A 17,698-nucleotide genomic window follows, 5' to 3' on the forward strand; every position below is an offset into this window, starting at 1 on the left:
CACTGCATTCTACCTAGGGTGACAGAGTGAGACTCTATCTCAAAAAAAGAAATACAGACAAAAACAACGGGCATATGAAGTTTTTTTCTTTGTCAGACTGGCAAATTAAATCCAGTGCCAAGTGAGTAATTAGGTGTATGAGGCACACTCATATTTGGCTGGTACAAGCTTTCAGGAAGCTAATCCAGAAATATGTATTAACAACCTTGAAAAACATATACCCTTTGACCCCACAATTCTGTTTCTAGGAATTCCTAAGGAAACAATTATGGATATGAATAAATATAGCCCTGTAAGGATAATTATCACAGCACTCTTTATAATGCTAAAAACTGGAAACATTCTAGGTGCTTAACCACAGGGGCTGGTTAAATAAATGTTAGTTCATTTTTAGCATGAAATACCACACAGGTATTAAAAGCTTCACTGGAAAAGAATAGTGACACAGGAAGACATTTTCAGAATGTTTGCTGTATATTGTTAAGTGAAATAGCAATTATAAAATAGAAGGTACAGAAAAATCTCATCTTTGGAAAACTATACATATATCTGTATGCAAAGAAGATACGAAAATGTTAACAATGGTTTGAATATATGCTTCCAGATTTTTTTCTACAATGTGCTTGTGTACATATTCCAAAATTTTCACAAATAGAGTTACTTTTGTTGTCAGAAAAAGTACTTTTAACTGGAAACACAAAATTCCCCTCTGTTTTGGCTGCCTGTTATCTACTGGAGAAAACCCAAATCCCTTGGCCTGATCTGCTAAGCCTGTGACAATCTGGCTCCTCCTCGGTTTTCCAGACTGCTCTCCCTGACTGGAATCCTGGATTTGTCCCCTACTGGGTCACCTGCACGTCCACCAAGTCATGTTGTACCAGACCCTCGTGTGTGATATCATTCCTCTCCCTCCTCATTCATCTCAACATCCATCTCTCCAACTCCTGGTCTTCCAATTCTTCCAGCACACCAAGTTCTCCTCTGCCTCAGGGCCTTTGCACCAGCCATTCTTCCTACCTGGGTTGGTCTTCACAGGACCAACTCCTTTCCATCTTCCAAGGCTTAGCTGAAGTGTCACCTCCTCACTTGGCTTCTCCCACAACTTTATGAAAAGATGTCACCTCCTTTTATTTTATTTTAGGGTTGGCAGAACCAGCTGAGGCTTTATTTTGGAAAAAACAAATTAACTGGTTTTTAGTTGGGGGCACGGGCAAGGGGGGGTACCCTAGGCAGTAAACTTCCCCCAAGGGAGGGCTGAGGGCTGGGGCTGAGCCTCAGGTGGGCCTCCTGTTCCCTGTTCTCCCAGCACAGCTGCCTTCCCCACAGGTTCTGTGGCAGCCATGGGAGGGGATAGGTTGGGAGGGGTGGCAGTGGCCATTCACTTGGGCATGACATCAGATGACACAGGCCCCAGCTTCCCATCGTGGGTCTTCATCTTCTTCACAACCACGGCCCTGGGGGAGCTGGTGCGGCTGAAGGAGGTGGAGCCCCAGCAGAGCCAAAGCTGGGCTGGAAGGAGCTCAGGCCATACTTGAGGCCAGAGGTTGGGAGGCCACTGGTGGTCTGCGAGTGGACGCTCATGTTCTGTATCCGAGACTCCAGCCGGCTCTCGACGCCCCCCAGCAGCTCGCAGTAGGTGGCCATCTCGACGTCCAGGGCCAGCTTGATGTTCGTCACCTCCTGGTACTCGTGCAGCTGCTGTGTCGCATCCTGCTTGGCTCGCTGCAGGGCAGCCTCAGCTCCGCCAGCTTGGCACTGGTGTCCTTAGCTGCCGGGTCCCTGTGCTGCTCGGCATCCACAGTGCCGGCCTCCAGGGAAGCCCTCTGGCCTTTGAGGCTCTCAGTCTCAGCCTGGAGCCGGCTGATGTTCCGGTTCATGTCAGAGACCTCTGTCCCATGCTTCCCAGTCAGCGCCTGCAGCTCCGCATACTTGGTCTGGTTCGTGCCCCCAGCCTCGCCCTGGCTGCGGGTGGCCATCTCCTCACACTGGGCGCAGACCTCGGCGGAGATGCCATCCACGGTGAGGGAGCGGCTGTTGTCCGCGGACAGGACCACGGCTGTGTCCGAGATCCGGGACTGCAGCTCACGGATCTCCTTTCCATACAGCTGCCTGAGGAAGTTGATCTCGTCAGTCAGCCCTTGCAGGCGAGACTCCAGCTCGGCCTCGTTCATGTAAGCGACATCCAGTGTCCTTCTTGATGAGGACGTTCATTCTCCGTCTCTGTTCGCTGGTTGATCTCATCCTCGTACTTGTCCTTTTTATTTTTATTTCAGCATATTATAGGGGTACAAAAGTTTAGGTTACGTATATTGCCCTTGCCCTCCTTCCCTGCCCCCGCCAGTCAGAGCTTCAAGCGTGTCCATCCCCTAGACGGTGCACATCGCACTCATTATGCATGTGCTCGTACTTGTTCTTGACGTCCACCAAGCTCCGCCTCCAGCTCCAGCTCCTCCCGGCCCAGTGTGCCCAGCTGTGGTGAAGCTGCTGACGCAGCTCTAGAACGTGCTGTCCACATCACTCTGAGCCGTCTTCTGCTGCTGCAGGAGGCTCCACTTGGTCTCCAGCATCTTGTTTTGCTGCTCCAGGAACCACACCTTGTCAAAGAAGGAGGCAAACTTCTGAAGGTCTCGATCTGCTCCTTGTTCTGGGTTTGCATGGCCTGGATGTTGGGGTTCACCTCTAGCTTAAGGGGACTCAGCAGGCTCTGGCTCACTGTGATGGCTGTGATGCCCCCCATACCACCGGCCCTGGCATAGCCCCACCAGACCCATGCTGGTGCTCAGAAGTTGCCGCCGCTGCCCACCCAGAAGCTCAAGAAGCTGAGGTGGGCATGAGGCGTGCTCATGTAGGAGCGGCTGCTCCTACCGGGGGCCAGAGGTAGACACCTTGTAGGAATGCTGGGTCTCCCTGATGGACGCGGTGGGGGTGGGGGTGGACAAGCCAAACCAGACAGAGATTTGAGAAGGAGCCAAGAACCTGCCTTTAGGTGCGAGAGATTTCCTTTTAATTTTTTGCCTCAGAACCCTGTTTATTCCTCCTTAGCACTTACTGTAATATAGAATTATTTTTATTCCTTTGCTTACTTGGTTTTTGTGTGTTGGTCCCACTGGAACGTAAGGGCAAGAACAGGGGCTGTGATTTGTCTACCCCAGGGCCTTGAACACTGTAGGTGCACAGTTATTTGTAGAATGCACAATTGAAAGACCAGCTGTTCTGTAAAGGCTCCCCTGTATTTCCAGGGGGAGCACTCCTCTCCACCAACCTTTCTCTACATATATACAAATATGTGTGTGTGTTTCTCTTTCTATAGATATTATTTTATTATTTTAAAGAGACAGGCGCTCATTCTGTTGCTCAGGTTGGAGTGCAGTGTCGAGATTACAGCTCGCTGCAGCCTCAAACTCCTGGCCTCAAGCGATCCTCCCACCTTGGCCTCCCAAAGTGCTGGGACTACAGGTGTGTACCACCATGCCTGGGTTCTACCTATATTTTCCTAACTCTAATGCAGTTGTTTCTTTACAGCTTTTTCCTGCCATGCTCTGAGACAGAGACTGGGTATAGTGTCAGGGCCTGGCACCCTGTGGGTGCTCAACAAGTGGGTGCTCTGAATGAAGGGATGAGTGAGGCTCCTGAGGGGCTCCAAGTGGGTGCAGAAACCATTCTGGGGCTAAGCAGTTGCTACAAGTCAGGCAGATTATGGAACACTGCCTACGTGTCAACTTTAGCTCACATGAGTCTATCATAAGTGGGGCAGGCACAGAGTTTGTGGCTATGAAAAGTTTTAATGAAGTTTTATTTTATTTTATTTTATTTCTTTTTTTTAATTTCAGCATATTATGGGGGTACAAAAATTTAGGTTACATATTTTGCCCTTGCCCTCCTCCTTCCCCCAAATCAGAGCTTCAAGCGTGTTTTAATGAAGTTTTAAAATAAATTTTAGCAATTAGTTAGCAACTAATTTTTGAGTTTCAAATAAAAAAATGGACAATAGCAAATCTAACATTGAGACCATGGAATTAACAGAAGGGAAAATAGGAATATTACTGTGTTTTGGGTCTGTCAGAAACTGAATCATGCTAAATTCCTTAATCTAAGGGAATAGGCTCCTTGGGGAACCTGTAGCTTGATGACGTTTGTTTCTTTTACAATGTGGCTTGGTGTTCCTCGAGATCTCAAATATTTTACAGACAAATAATGTAGAGAAATCACCCCAACTGAGGCAGCTTAAAACCATAATGCATGTGGAGAATGGTCAGTGACTTGTGGGACAAACTGCAGTTGTTATTCAGTGCAATGACATTAGCTTCCCACTCGCAGCCTCAGCACATCTCTCTCTGGTAAAGGTGGCCAAGCTGGGCGGGGCCTGAGGTGCTCCGTTGCTCTAGCTCAGGGGTCAGCAAACTTTCTGTAAGGGGCCAGACAGTGGATATTTCAGCTTTGTGGGCCAGTCTGTCTTGCACCTACTCAATCTGGCCACTGCAGCGTGGACATAAATGAATGGGCATGGCTGTATTCCCATAAAATTTTACTTATGGACACTATTTGAATTTTACATGATTTTCACGTGTCACAAAATATTATTCTTCTTTTAATTTTTTTCCCCAAACATGTAAAAATGCAAAACGATCTTGGTGGTAGGCCAGATTTGGCTTGTGGGTCAAAGTTTGCCCCCCTCTGGTCTTGTTTAAGACGGTTTACCTGTACCGGCAGCTAAGGGACAATGAACAGAAACGCTCTGAGAGGCGGGGCTCTTCCTGAGCTCTAGAGTAAGTTCCAACACCTGAGCACCTAGGCCCACCAGGAACAGTTCTTTCTGAGCATGACCAGGTATAGAATAACGATGGACACCAGACAGTTAACATTTAACTTAAGACAGAGCAGCAAGGGAAGAGACTGCTCTCGAAAGTGAAGAGTGTTCTTTAAAGTTTGAGTAAAAATGTTTTACTTCACACCTTACAGAAGCACATAATATTAGTGTTTTTTTGCTGCAGGATAAACAGAAAATAAGCAATGTGCTGCTATCATCACATGCTCACACCTGTGGTTTGAAAACAGCAAACAAACCGCTCTCCCTGCCGAGGGCTCATTGTCAGATAACACAACCGCAGACAATAGGAGAGCCCAGCAGTGTCTTTTCTTTTCAAGAGAAGAAGGCCTCCTCCACGATTCTCCCCGGTTTTGCTATAGAATGACTTCCCATGGAGATGAAAGGAAATAGAGGTCATTAACAAGGTCCATCTCTTCTGCCCCTCTCATTTTCTATTTTAAAATGTGCTTCCGTTCTAAATATTTCACTCTGCTTCTGTGAGTAATACCAGCGCCTCTCATCTGAGAGGCAGTACAGTCTAGGCACAAGACGCTGGGGCCTGCGGCGCTGGAGCCAGACTGTGGGGCTGTTGTCCATCACTAACTAGCTGTGATCCTGAGTAGCTTACTGAACTTCCCTCCATGCCTCAATTTCTCCAGCTATAGAATGGGGATAAGGGGATCCACCTTCCAGAGTTGTGAGGTTTATATGAGTTAACATATGTACAGAATATGTTAAATATAGGCTAGCATGGGCTGAGGACTAGATAAATGTTAACTATTTTTATTATTATCTGCATGTGTTTACCACGTATCTCGGAATGTATGCTTGTGGGTATGCTCGTGTTCTCTTTCTTACACACACACACACACATACACACACACAATCTTAATTTGATCCTCAGGCTGGTCAGGTATTATTTCCTTTTTATACATTAGCAAACTGAGGTTTAATGGCAGAAGGCCATTTAACTACTTATCTTTTTATTATGAACCAAATTGTCTTTCTAGGGTTTCTAAATTACTGAACGGGATCTTAAATTTCCTGCCGTTTGCTTGTTAGGGGATGTTCTTTAAAGAAAAGGTTGTATAAAAAAGGTGAAAAAAAAGTCACATACCTGTAACCCATGTACAATAGGGATCTCAATTATCTGAAGTTCAGATTATTTTTCTCGTATACTTTTGTAACTGGCCCCATGAACAAATGTCAACGACCTCTACATGTTGTTAATGAGCCCTATATGGTTTTTATAATCCTCTCCCTTAACTACTTGAAATTTTGATTTATTTCCCAGAAATGGTGGATTTTCTGCAAGACAAAGAGCTGAGATTCTGAAGGTCCCTGGGCAGACTTCAGTATGCCAAGATTCACCTGCCCCCCAGTCTGCCCCCAAAGCACTCAGGCCCTTGTTAGTTACACTACGACCTGCCCCAAGGCACATGGCTCCTCCTGTAAAAGCCCATAATCTCCATTAATTGGAGAGACAGATCTGGGGGGGCTTCTCCCATGCTTCAGACAGGACATCTATAGTATTAAAAATTCCTTTCTTCCTTGGCAATCCCCACCGCTCAGTAACTGGACCTTTGTGGGATGAGCCAATGAACCAAGGCTGAAACCCCCTCACAGTTTCCACGACACTTTGGCACCATTAATGTTCTATCACATTGCAGTATTCCCACCCCAACGCTCTTTACTCCCTTTAACTTCTCTTTTCATTGGTATCACCTACCATCAATTTCTTGAAATTTAAATACATTTCATCCATTCCCAGCCACAAACCTTTAAATGAAGTCTTTCTTGACTTTTCAGTGTCATATTTTGTATTTATCAATGTCATGTAGTGACAGAGTAGTTATCCTATAGTAACCCTCATTTAACTGCAAAAAGCTGTGACAAACTGAATATGCCTGATGTTAAAATATTAAATGTTTTGGGGAATAACGCAGTCCCTTCCTTTTGCATAAATATGCCATTCACCTGGCTATGGCAGGCCATCAGAGATACAGTGTCCAGAGTTTATAAGCACCATTGAGACAAAGCCAACTGAGACAGTAAGTAGTATTCCACGTGAGAAAGAAGTGTATGTGATGCAGACATTTGAATTAAAAAAAATTTAATACCCAGAGACAACCAAAATAAATGGTCCATGATGCAAAACTTTTATACCTAAAATTAAAAATTCTGACTCTCGAAATTAGCTGGTGAATCTCTCATAGAAAAGGTACATTTTTGAAAATGTATATGAGCAAACTAACATATATAACCTCTGTCACTAACTCAGTCCCATTATAAGTTCTACACATATTATAAGTTCTTTTTTGCTTTCATTTTTTACCAACTTTTCCCCCTAATTCTAAAATTCATACATGTTCACTGTAGAAAATTTGGAAAGTGGTAAAAAGTTGTAAAGAGGAAGAAACAAAATTTTACCCATAATACTATCTTACCATCTAGAGATTGTTAATATTTTGACATATTAACATATAACATTAATATTTTACATATACTTTTAGTAATTAACTTTTGCCATAAAGAGTTAAAATTATTTTTTCTTTCAATTTTTCCTTGATTATCAAGCAATACATCCTCATTGAAGTAAAGCTGGAAAACAAAGAAAAGTCCAAAGAAGTAAAAATAAAAACATCCAGAACAAATCATGTTGGCATATTTTGTTTTAGTCTTTCCTTTAGTGTGTATTTTTTTCAAAGTTGTGATCACAATTTGAATATAATACGACATACTTTTAAAAAACTTATTTTATCATAAGTGCTTTCCTTTGACATCAAAAAGTTTGTGAAGATAAGCTTCTAAAATTTCATCATTTCAAAATTTCTACTGTTACCTACTTAGATATTCTTCTATTGTTTAGATTGTTTCCAGTTTTTCACTATTTTTATTTACTTTTTTTGAGATAGGGTCTCACTCTGTTAACCTGGACTAACATGAAATGGCATCATGATAGCTCACTGCAACCTCAAACTCCTGCCAAACTCCTGATTCTCCTGCCTTAGCCTCACAAGTAGCTGGGACTGCAGGCACATCCCACAGTGCCTGGCTAATTTTTTAAAATTTTTTGTAGAGAAGGAGTCTCGCTATGTTGCCCAGGCTGGCCTCAAACTCCTGGCCACAAATGATCTTCCTGCCTTGGCCTCCCAAAGTGCTAGGATTACAGGTGTGAGCCACTGCATCCGGCCTAGTTTTTCACTATTTTAAAATAATTGTTCTATGCATCTTTACATATAAAGTTTTGCTGACACTTCTAATTATTATTTACTTAGGGCACATTTCTCAAAGGGAAATTGTTAGGGCAAATTATATAAGCATTAAAAAACTAGTAATTTTTTTCCCTATGACTCTAAATATATAATATAATCTTTTAAATAATCACAATTAACATTTTATAATATTTCCTTTGTCTTTTTAAGGGCAGGGTCATTTGAAAGATGTTAGATTCATAGTTTCAAATGGTTTTCCAGATTTGTATCAATTACTTCTCAGCAGCAATATATCAATGCAGAATCTTACTGCATTCTCACCAATGTAGACTATTACTAAACTACACTGACTTGAAGGAAAAATAGTATCTTTTTGTTTTGTTCAGATATCTTTGATTAATAATGAAGTTGAACTTCTTTTCCACATGTTCACTAACCACTTGTACATTTTTTTTTTTTTTAGAATTATCCATTTTCTTTGGCATAGCAGGCATTTCTACATACATACATAACAAAGCGGTGGAGGATGAGGTTGACCTAAAGCTCAGGTGTGTGCCTCAGCAGATGCATCTGAATGCCAGTGGGAACACTCCAAACGCAGCTGTAAGCAATACACTGAAGCTCTACTTCAGGCGGGAGGGCCAGGAAGTCCTGCAGCTCTTCCTCATTCCTCACCCTGTCCCTTCACTAGTGGCATTCAATCACACTTCAAACTGCTACCTATCAGTTTAAGATAAGCTACTAAAGATTTGCTTTTTTAAACCCCTTTTTGATTAAGTAGGATGCTTATCTTGGTTTACTACAATTCTTGCTGGGCTAAAGGCTACATGGGAATATGCAAGTGGCACGACACAGTGAGATATATCAACAATTGATTCAAATCTGCTTTGCTTAACTTTATCTGTAAGGATCTGGAAGCCAGTTTGCTGCCTCCAACTTGCCCGTAGACCATAGGAGATAGTTTGTATAAGTACTGCCCACATTGCAATACTGGCTTCCCATGGCCCTGCAGGCGCTGGCGCTCCTGCTTGGAGGCCTTGAGTAGAGCCCGGGCTATCCGAGAGTGGATCCTCGCACCCCTCTGCTCCTTTCCCTTCCTGAGTTGGTCCAAATGGGTTGAGAAGGGGTCTGTCGACTAGCAGACAGATTTTTCTTACCCTCCCTCTGAAGTTTCTAATTACTCATAAAAGTCTGGCTGCGAAGCTGACATCAGCTTCCTTCACAGTGCCTCTTAGGAATATCTTGGTCAGCGCGTGCTCCCTTTCCTTTCTCAGCCGACACCCTATACTTAGCAATTTTTAAGTGACTCTACAGTCAGTGTTGTGTTGTAGTGTACAGCCCAGGGTGAATCCCACATCCTCCCTTCCCTCTGAGCTGATCCTTCCTACCTACCTGCTTTCTTTCCTTCCCTCTTTTGATATTTGTTTAGTGCTTCCTGTGCTACGTGCTATGGATGATTCATATATATCTATGACATGTTCCCTGTTCTCAGTGAACTTGCAGTTTCATGGAGGAGACAGACTGAGTATTAATATACAGACAACTATGAAATAAGAGTGGCACTGACCACAAGAGATAACAAATACAAAGCCATGGAGGCCCTTCTATGTAGTTATAACTTCAACCTTTACTCTAAGGAGTCATCCGAGGCTCAAAGCCATGTGACATTTACAGGGGGGAGTATAGGAATGAATCCCAACCAGGCCTGTCTGCATTTTGTCGCCACTGTTACAAACAACAATCTGTGATCATTCTAGAAACAACATACCCCCCATCTTACAACTCCATAAAACAGTCCATCATCCTTGATAACTTTTCCTGTTTCATAATGTATACAACTAGAAATAATTTCATTAAGTAGACTATACATACTCTCCTGTGCTAAACCTGTCCTTTGAAGAGAAAATTATTCTTTGTAGCAACAGAAGGCATCCCGGCACCATACACTTTTATGATGCAGCTCTTAGCTCAGTCTTGTATCTAAAACCTCACCCGCTGGATCCCGAAGACATGATCATGCTCAGAGTTGGGAATCTATTCAATCCTTAGCCCTCAATCATGTGCTCTGCCACCTCTGCCCCCAAAAGTGGCCAGTCTTCATCTGGCCAGCAATGGTGGGGCTGTTCAGTCCTGTCTATTCAGGACTGAACTGAGCTAATTCACGAGTAAACACTATCAAGCAATGACTTTGTTACCAGTGGCATCTGAACAGGGAGGCCAGAGTTGGAAGTCAATTCCATGCACCTGTCTTAGGGTGTGTTTCTCTTTAAGATGGAATACATCATTGATAAGAAATCCATCTGCAGCTTCCCAAATATTCATTCAACACACAGTTACTGAGCATCTAGACTGGTAGACACACACAGTCCTCCCTTCACGGACTCTTCACAACCCCCTGAAAGCGGGCCGCACCATGCAGGCTGGGGGATGATTTCAGACCTTGTCTTAAGAAGCCACTGAAGTAGGGGAGTGAGATGACTTGAGATTCAACTCAGCCCAACCACAGTTGGGAAAATATTTTTCTGCCCATTTAGTTGGAACCAAAATTGAATCAATTAACAGCAGTAACATGGCAGTAGTTGTGGTTGTTGTCGTAATCACAGGGAGCATTTCTAATAACTTAATTAGTTACCTATTTGAAGCCTCAAATACAAACTTCCAAAAAGTGCTTTAAAAAGCAACTTTTAAAAGCTTCACTCTTTTGGTCTCTCTTCTTTTACAAATTTTTAAACCAAATCAGGTAGGCATTGTGCCAAGCTTCTGACACACATTGGTCTGATCTTTCCAACAGCCCAGACAAGGAAGGGAGGCTCAGCATCTGCGGTAGGGAGGGACGGAGCCAGGTCTGAGGGCAGGGCTGTTTCATTCCAAAGCCTGTGCCCAGCCCACTTTGCCACGGACCGGAGGACACGTGAAATGAGCAGGTGACATGGCTGCTGGTCTCTGGGATGTTTATAGCGTCAAACCACTGAGGAAACAGTAGTTTCTGGTTGAGGGTAGGGGATACTGGGAAAGGACAACAAATGAAGGTGGTGGCAGAAGTTAATAAATCAAGCAGAAAATGGAACAATAAGAGCTCGATGAGAGTGTTCGTCTAAGCATCCTCAGGACAGGAACTTTGTTTATCGGGTTCATAGCTGTATCCCTGGGGCAGAGAACACGGCTCAGCAAGTAACATGTGCCCCCAAAATATATGTGGAATGAATGAATAAATGTATTGTGACAGAAGCTATTCTGTAATAATCATGAGGACAATAGTAATGGAATTAGCCACCATCAACTAGGCATCTACTCTGTGCCACACCTGTGCTAAGTGCTTGTCTAGGTTAAACCAAATCTAACAACCATGTAAAGCAGGCATTGTTATCCTCACTTTCCTGGCAAGGAAATAAGGTACACAAAGGTGAAGCAAACCATCGAGGTCTCCTGTCCAGCAAGTAGCAGGGATAGACTTAAACGCAGGCCAGTCTCACTCCAAACCCTGTGTTCTCTCTACTGTGTCGTGCTGCTTCTCAAGCATGAATGTGCTAGGAACTTGGACTCCAGCCACGGCCAGCTCCTTCAGAATGACTTGGCCACTGTCATCATTCTTAGTCATCGAGTGCAAGCAGCCCCAGAAGGAGGCATATGTACACCAGGAGTGGGTGATCACAGAAGGACACAGGACCTACAGGATGTATTTTACCGAAAGTGTCTTGTGTAATGGAGGCTGTGGCCGGTTAGTTCAGTGGTGCCAATGAGGCCACTGTTACAGGTTCAGTCTCCATGTCCAATTAACTCAGCTTTGGGCCTCAGAGACTACACCCCAATCCATCTCAGAAGCAGATTCGCTGGTTTCAGAGAAGACAGCTGGGAAGTGTGGGTGGCTTGGTGAAACCTGTTTGCAAGACCAGCAAAACAATGCAAAAGCCATGCCACAATGATGGTCAGCAGCAGCTTCCTAAAAAAGAGCATGCAAACTTCTGACCCCAAACCTGGGTGATTGGAACTCCTCTGCCTCATAAAGACCTTCCCCCCAAAAAAAGTCTTTGGATTTTTTTTCCTCAAGTATTTCTCAGAATACTCTTTATATCTCTGTGATAGTGTAAGAAAAAAAAAGAAGGCAGGTTGGTGCACAGGTTGCTAGTCTTATTTCTGAAAATTACTAAGAACTTAAAAGACTAAGATACATTCAGAACATCTATGCAACTTAATGTAGTTCAAATAATTATAACTGGAAACAGAGACATTCTTATAACCAACATTTAGGCAAGTCTGTGTTTAGAATATGGTTAGTTTTCAAGGCAAGTGATGTCTAATTCTACTTCTCTCTCTGTGGCGAGATTCTGTCTCTAGTCGGGAGCCTCTGCCAACTGCTGTCCTCATGCCTGCTGGAGCTGTCTTTCCAGAACACAGATCTGGTTAGTTCACTTGATTTATACAACCTACCAACCCTCTTTGCATAGTTGTATAAATCAGGTGACCACGGGATTTATCATCTCTCTGGGACACTCTTGAGAGTTAAAGGAGGCAGCTCTGTTAATTATGACATTGGGGCAACAGGCATAAGCCTGGAAGCTAGACCCTGTGGTCACCCTGCATAGAAGGTGCTTGACAGTCTGAACTGGACCCACATTTTCTGACTCTTCCCCACCCAGATCAGCCTCTGAGAAGGACCTGCCTTTTCTGTGCCTTCTGTCCCCTACCTTGGCCCTTCCAGCTCCTGTGCTGGATGAGTGAGAGCTTGCACCTCCCAGCCGGTGCCAAGAGCAGTTGCACCTACTCCCCACAGTGGAGTTGGGGTCCAGTCCCTATGCTCCCACGCACCTTTACTGCAGCCTTTACCAGATTATCATCATTTGTTTTCATGTCTATTGCCCTCTCTAGACTGTGAGCTCCTCAAGGTTGGGCGCTTTAAGTCATCCTTATGGCTGCCCTCCCTGTGTAGAAGTGTGCTTTGTATGTCCTAAGAGCTCAGTAAATATTAGTTGATAATGAATAAATAAATTCCACAACTAGATAACCTAGTACCTTTTTAATATACCAAGACCTGTATTATAAATAAATGTTTATGACTAAAATGTCCTATGACTGAGCCAATGACTGTCCTGGTATCATAGAAACTTTAGCTGATTTCCACATAAGTGAGTGTCTGGGAAAAGTAATATTATATGAGCAATCTGTTTTTTCAGGGGTGAAGACAATAACAGGCATATTTCACTTCCCTTGTTCATTGGGGATAGTATTGCTCTAGGCCAAAACGCTGAAGCTCCTTAGTGAGTAATGTAGGAAGTGTTCTGAGACGACTGGGCCCAGGGGTGCACAGGCCTCCTAGGCTTTGACTGGCATGTGGTGCTCTCCCAGACCTGTGCCACCAACCCTGTGTTAGTATCTGCTACGGAGAAGACACTGCGAAATTCTTGCGCGGCTCTTCCCTATCTAACCTGTTTCTTGCAATGGTGAACACCCAAGGGAAGTGAAAGGAAGAGCCCCAGACTGAGACTGGAAAACGTCCCCTCCCGCTGGATGAGCAATGGTACACTCCCTGGAGCACTGTGAATCCCCTGCCTCAGTAATGTTTCCCTCTCCCAAAGCATTAATCTTTGGAGGGATGAGCAATGATGGGTAAACTCTCATATCTAGCTAAATCTGAATTTCCAGTTACTTCATAGAGTGAGGAAGTAAATGCAACTCTATAGTCATCCCACTATGACAGCTTTCCAACTGTTGTGGATCTTCAGCACGTATAATTTGAACATCTTAACAAACCAGGAAAAAAGATCCAGGAATAAAGGAAAGATAAGAGGTCAGAGGATGAGTGTATGAAGGTATCATAGAGCGAGTCACTACAAGGGGTGACCTGCTGTTTCCCACAGTCCCTGAGAACTGGGAGAAACCACAGCACAGGGAGTTTTGGGTATAAATAGGACCAAATTTCCTGATTAGGATGTTTAAGACCATTAAATAAACCACCAAAGAACTGTGGAATATATTCCCTTGGTGGTCTTTAAAAGATAGAGCAGTAATTAAGCAATCAGGGATAAGTTCTGTTTAAGTCTGACCACTGCCTTGAATTGGCTGGAACCTCTTAAGTTGCGCCCAGCCCTAATGTCTCATAATACCTTACTCTGACCCATTGCCAGCAAAAGACAGCAGAACCCAGAACCAGAGGGGACTCAAGGAGTTATCTGATCTGCTCCCGTCAACAATGTAAGACTTCTATTTTTAGGTATTGTTAAGGATGAACAACAGGAGTCTTCCATCATTTAATCAGTCTGACAGTCACAAACTTGTCCTTGTACGTTTAGGAGGTATGAGTTGAATTCTATTACATGTATATACTGCACAGTGGTGGAGTCTGGGCCTTTGGTGTACCCATCGCCCAAGTAGTGTCCATTGTACCCCCTAAGCAATTTTTCATCCCCTCCCTCCCCCACTCCCCCCTTGTGAGTCTCCAATGTGTGTTACACCACTCTGTGTGCCCTCGTGTGGCCACAGTTTAGCTCCCACTTGTGAGAACATGTGGCATTTACTTTTCTGTTTCTGAGTTACTTTATTTAGGATAACGGCTTCCAGTTCCATCCAAGTTGCTGTAAAAGACATTATTTCATTTTTTCTTATTGCTGACTTGTCCTCATATTTATCCAAACTTCCTTGGTTGTAAGATGAAAGATGAGACAGCTCCGGCCTATCAACCCTCATATACAGCAAGCTGAGGTTATCACATTTTTTAAGGCTCTTCTAACACTCTTCATGTTCCTTTCAAAGCAACTGCTATAAAGTTCAAGAAAATCTAAAAACTTAGTGAAATCTCAGTTTGACATGATCAATCTGCATGAATGGATTCTATAATGCCAAGTTCTGGGGTCTGAGATATTAAGCTAAATATTGAGGAATCACAATGAAACCTGGATGGACGTTTAGCACAACATTCCTGTTTCTAACACACACACACATCCTGAGGTGTCTATTAATGCTATAAATAATCTCCCATGAGTCTAAGCCCCCCAGTGCTCACATCTGTTGTGGGGAATAGGAGGTGACAGAAAGGAGTGACAGGTTAGTTTTAACCTGAGGCTGTAGAAGGGGCTGGCTCCAGTGAGGAAGGGGTGTGGGAGAGAGAAGATTGGGCTAAAGGGGAATCAGAAGTCTGTGAGGTCCAGAGGGTGGAAGGAAAAGTGAAAAACACACAGAAGAGAATTTCTCCTGGCTGAAAGGCACTCAAAACAGCACTGGGAAGTGAGACCTAAAAGGAGTGTTTCTGCCTAGAGCAGTGAATCCAGTGTGCACGGGGCTTGCAGGGCAGGAAGAGGAGGTGACTGGAGAATGGGGTGAGGAAGCAGGCAGGGAAAGAGAGTCTCGGTGGGCCACAAACTTGTAGTTAAAACATATACGTGCAACCTTTCCTTGGGCCCTACCCTCGCTGGAACTTACTAAGTGTGTGTTCCTGTTGCTGCCATTCCTCTGGGCTGTTCCCTGTATTTAAGCCTTTCTTCCTTTCCTGGAACTCTCAATTCCATTAAATTTGCCATATGGCCTAGAAAAACACTAAATTCTGGTAGGAGCTAGGATGGTAATTCCCTGCTGAAATTTTGACAAGTCAAGACAGGAACTCACTTTTTCTTTTGATACTTGGTAGCATAACACCCTCCCACCCCCCATTCTAGCAGATCTTAAAATGGAAATTTCTTGGTATTGTTTTGAAGAAATAAGACTTTTAAACCTTCTCCCTCCTGTTCAATTAATTTTGGGAAATCAAAAACCACTTCCATGCCACATCCAGAAAACCTGATTTCGTTGAGGCAATTAAAAACACTGCCCTTTTGCTCTAGCAAAGTAACCCGGCTACAGGACTGGGAAAAAAGAACAGCAACAGTCCCTTGACCTACTGCTCCCTTCTTTCTGCTTGTTTCAAATTACTTCTATTTCTGGTCCATTTCATAGTGAACTCCAATCACTAAATAATATAACATGCTTATACTACTTTTTCTAAATTTACCAATTTCAGATGTTATCCACTGACATCCTTTTATGACAGCTATGGATTTACATCACCAATAACCTCCTCTCTCCTCTTCATCTGTAACTTAATCAGTACAGTTATATCACTTCTGATTATCTTGACTACATTAAATAATATATGTATCCTATCTCTTATTTCTGTTCCATCAACAAGAAACCATGTCTTTATACCCCATTTTCTAAGGTGAGGATGTTAGCATCTCTATCTTCCTTCCAACATCTCTATACTCCCTCATACCTGCCTCCTGTCGGCTGTACTTTTACACCCTTGATGTCGAGACCACTTCTTTCGTGACGTCTCCAACACTGAACTCTCGGGTTTTACCGCCCACAGGCGCTCCTTTCCCATGTATCCGGCTCTCCATGAGGCCCCATCTACCCAGGTGCTCCAGCCAGGAACTAATCCTGTCTTTCCCTTTCACCCGCATAAGTCCTGTCACCTCTGCCTCCAAAGTACATTCTCACCATCTCCATGGCTGGAGTGCTAGTGCAGGCCACCACCTTCTTATCCCAGGACCAGAGAGTCTCTTGTCCCACTATAAAACATCCTCCACAAAATGGCCAGAGTGATCTTCCGGAAACATAAATCAGATCACATCACCCCCCTGCTCTCTCATTGTAACCCTTTATCGTTGCACCTACGGCCGTACATGACCTGGTTTGGGCCATCTCTAACTTCCATCCTCCTACATTCTTCCCCTCATCACTCTGCTCCAGCTAGACCAGCTCTTATCTTTTCACTGTCAAAAGCTAATTCCTGTTTTAGGGCCTTTGCTCTTTTGCTTGGTAACATCCCAGATCATTTCCTTCTTCTCATTCAAATCCTAACTGAAGAGTTAGGATCCTAACTCTGAGAGGCTTTCCATGTTAGCAAAAGCAACCTCCTCTCCCTAGCTGTGTTCTTTTTTGTTATCCTATTTTATCTCCTTCATAGTACTCTGGATATTTTCTTACTTATTTGTACGTGTTTATTGTTAATCCCCCTTTTTAGAATGTGAGCTCTTTGAGAACTATTTTGTTCACTGCCTGTATCTCAACCACCTTCTATGCATGGCACATAGAAGGCACTAAAAAAATATTGACTATTATCAACTCAGTGTTCTGTAACCATAATTAAGGCTTCTGTGCTTTGGGTAAGATTCATTCTAAAACTTAGAAATTGAACAATGTTTTATTACTTCGACTCTGTAATTGTTATTCTCTATTTAAGTAATGTCCCAAAATATGTTCTCTTGAATTTTTTTTCTTGGAATGTACAATTGCTTTTTCTCTACCATGGTCTGGCTTTTTTTTTTCTGAGACAGAGTCTTGCTTTGTTGCCTGGGCTAGCGTGCCATGGTGTCAGCCTAGCTCACAGCAACCTCAAACTCCTGGGCCCAAGCAATCCTTCTGCCTTAGCCTCCCGAGTAGCTGGGACTACAGGCATGCATCACCATGCCCAGCTAATTTTTTCTCTATATATTTTTAGTTGTCCAGCTAATTTCTTTCTGTTTTTTTAGTAGAGATGGGATTTCACTCTTGCTCAGGCTGGTCTCGAACTCCTGGGCTCAAAGGATCCTCCTGTCTCGGCCTCCCAGAGTGCTAAGATTACAGGTGTGAGCCACCGTGCCCGGCCCATGGTCTAGCTTTTTAAGAATTGAATAAAATCCCTTGAACTCCCCATTTCACAGGTACC

General features: G+C 43.6%; 1 protein-coding gene and 1 pseudogene across 1 annotated transcript in view; both read right to left on the bottom strand.

The window, feature by feature from the left end:
• Nucleotides 1-17,698, bottom strand: part of MYO1D (myosin ID) — a 320,017-nt gene that overhangs the window by 47,383 nt on the left and 254,936 nt on the right. The gene's annotated exons all lie outside the window — the stretch shown is intronic.
• Nucleotides 1,341-5,404, bottom strand: LOC123620162 (annotated as a pseudogene).

The sequence above is a fragment of the Lemur catta genome, chromosome 15 (genome assembly GCF_020740605.2).
Source record: "Lemur catta isolate mLemCat1 chromosome 15, mLemCat1.pri, whole genome shotgun sequence".
NCBI lineage: Eukaryota > Metazoa > Chordata > Mammalia > Primates > Lemuridae > Lemur > Lemur catta.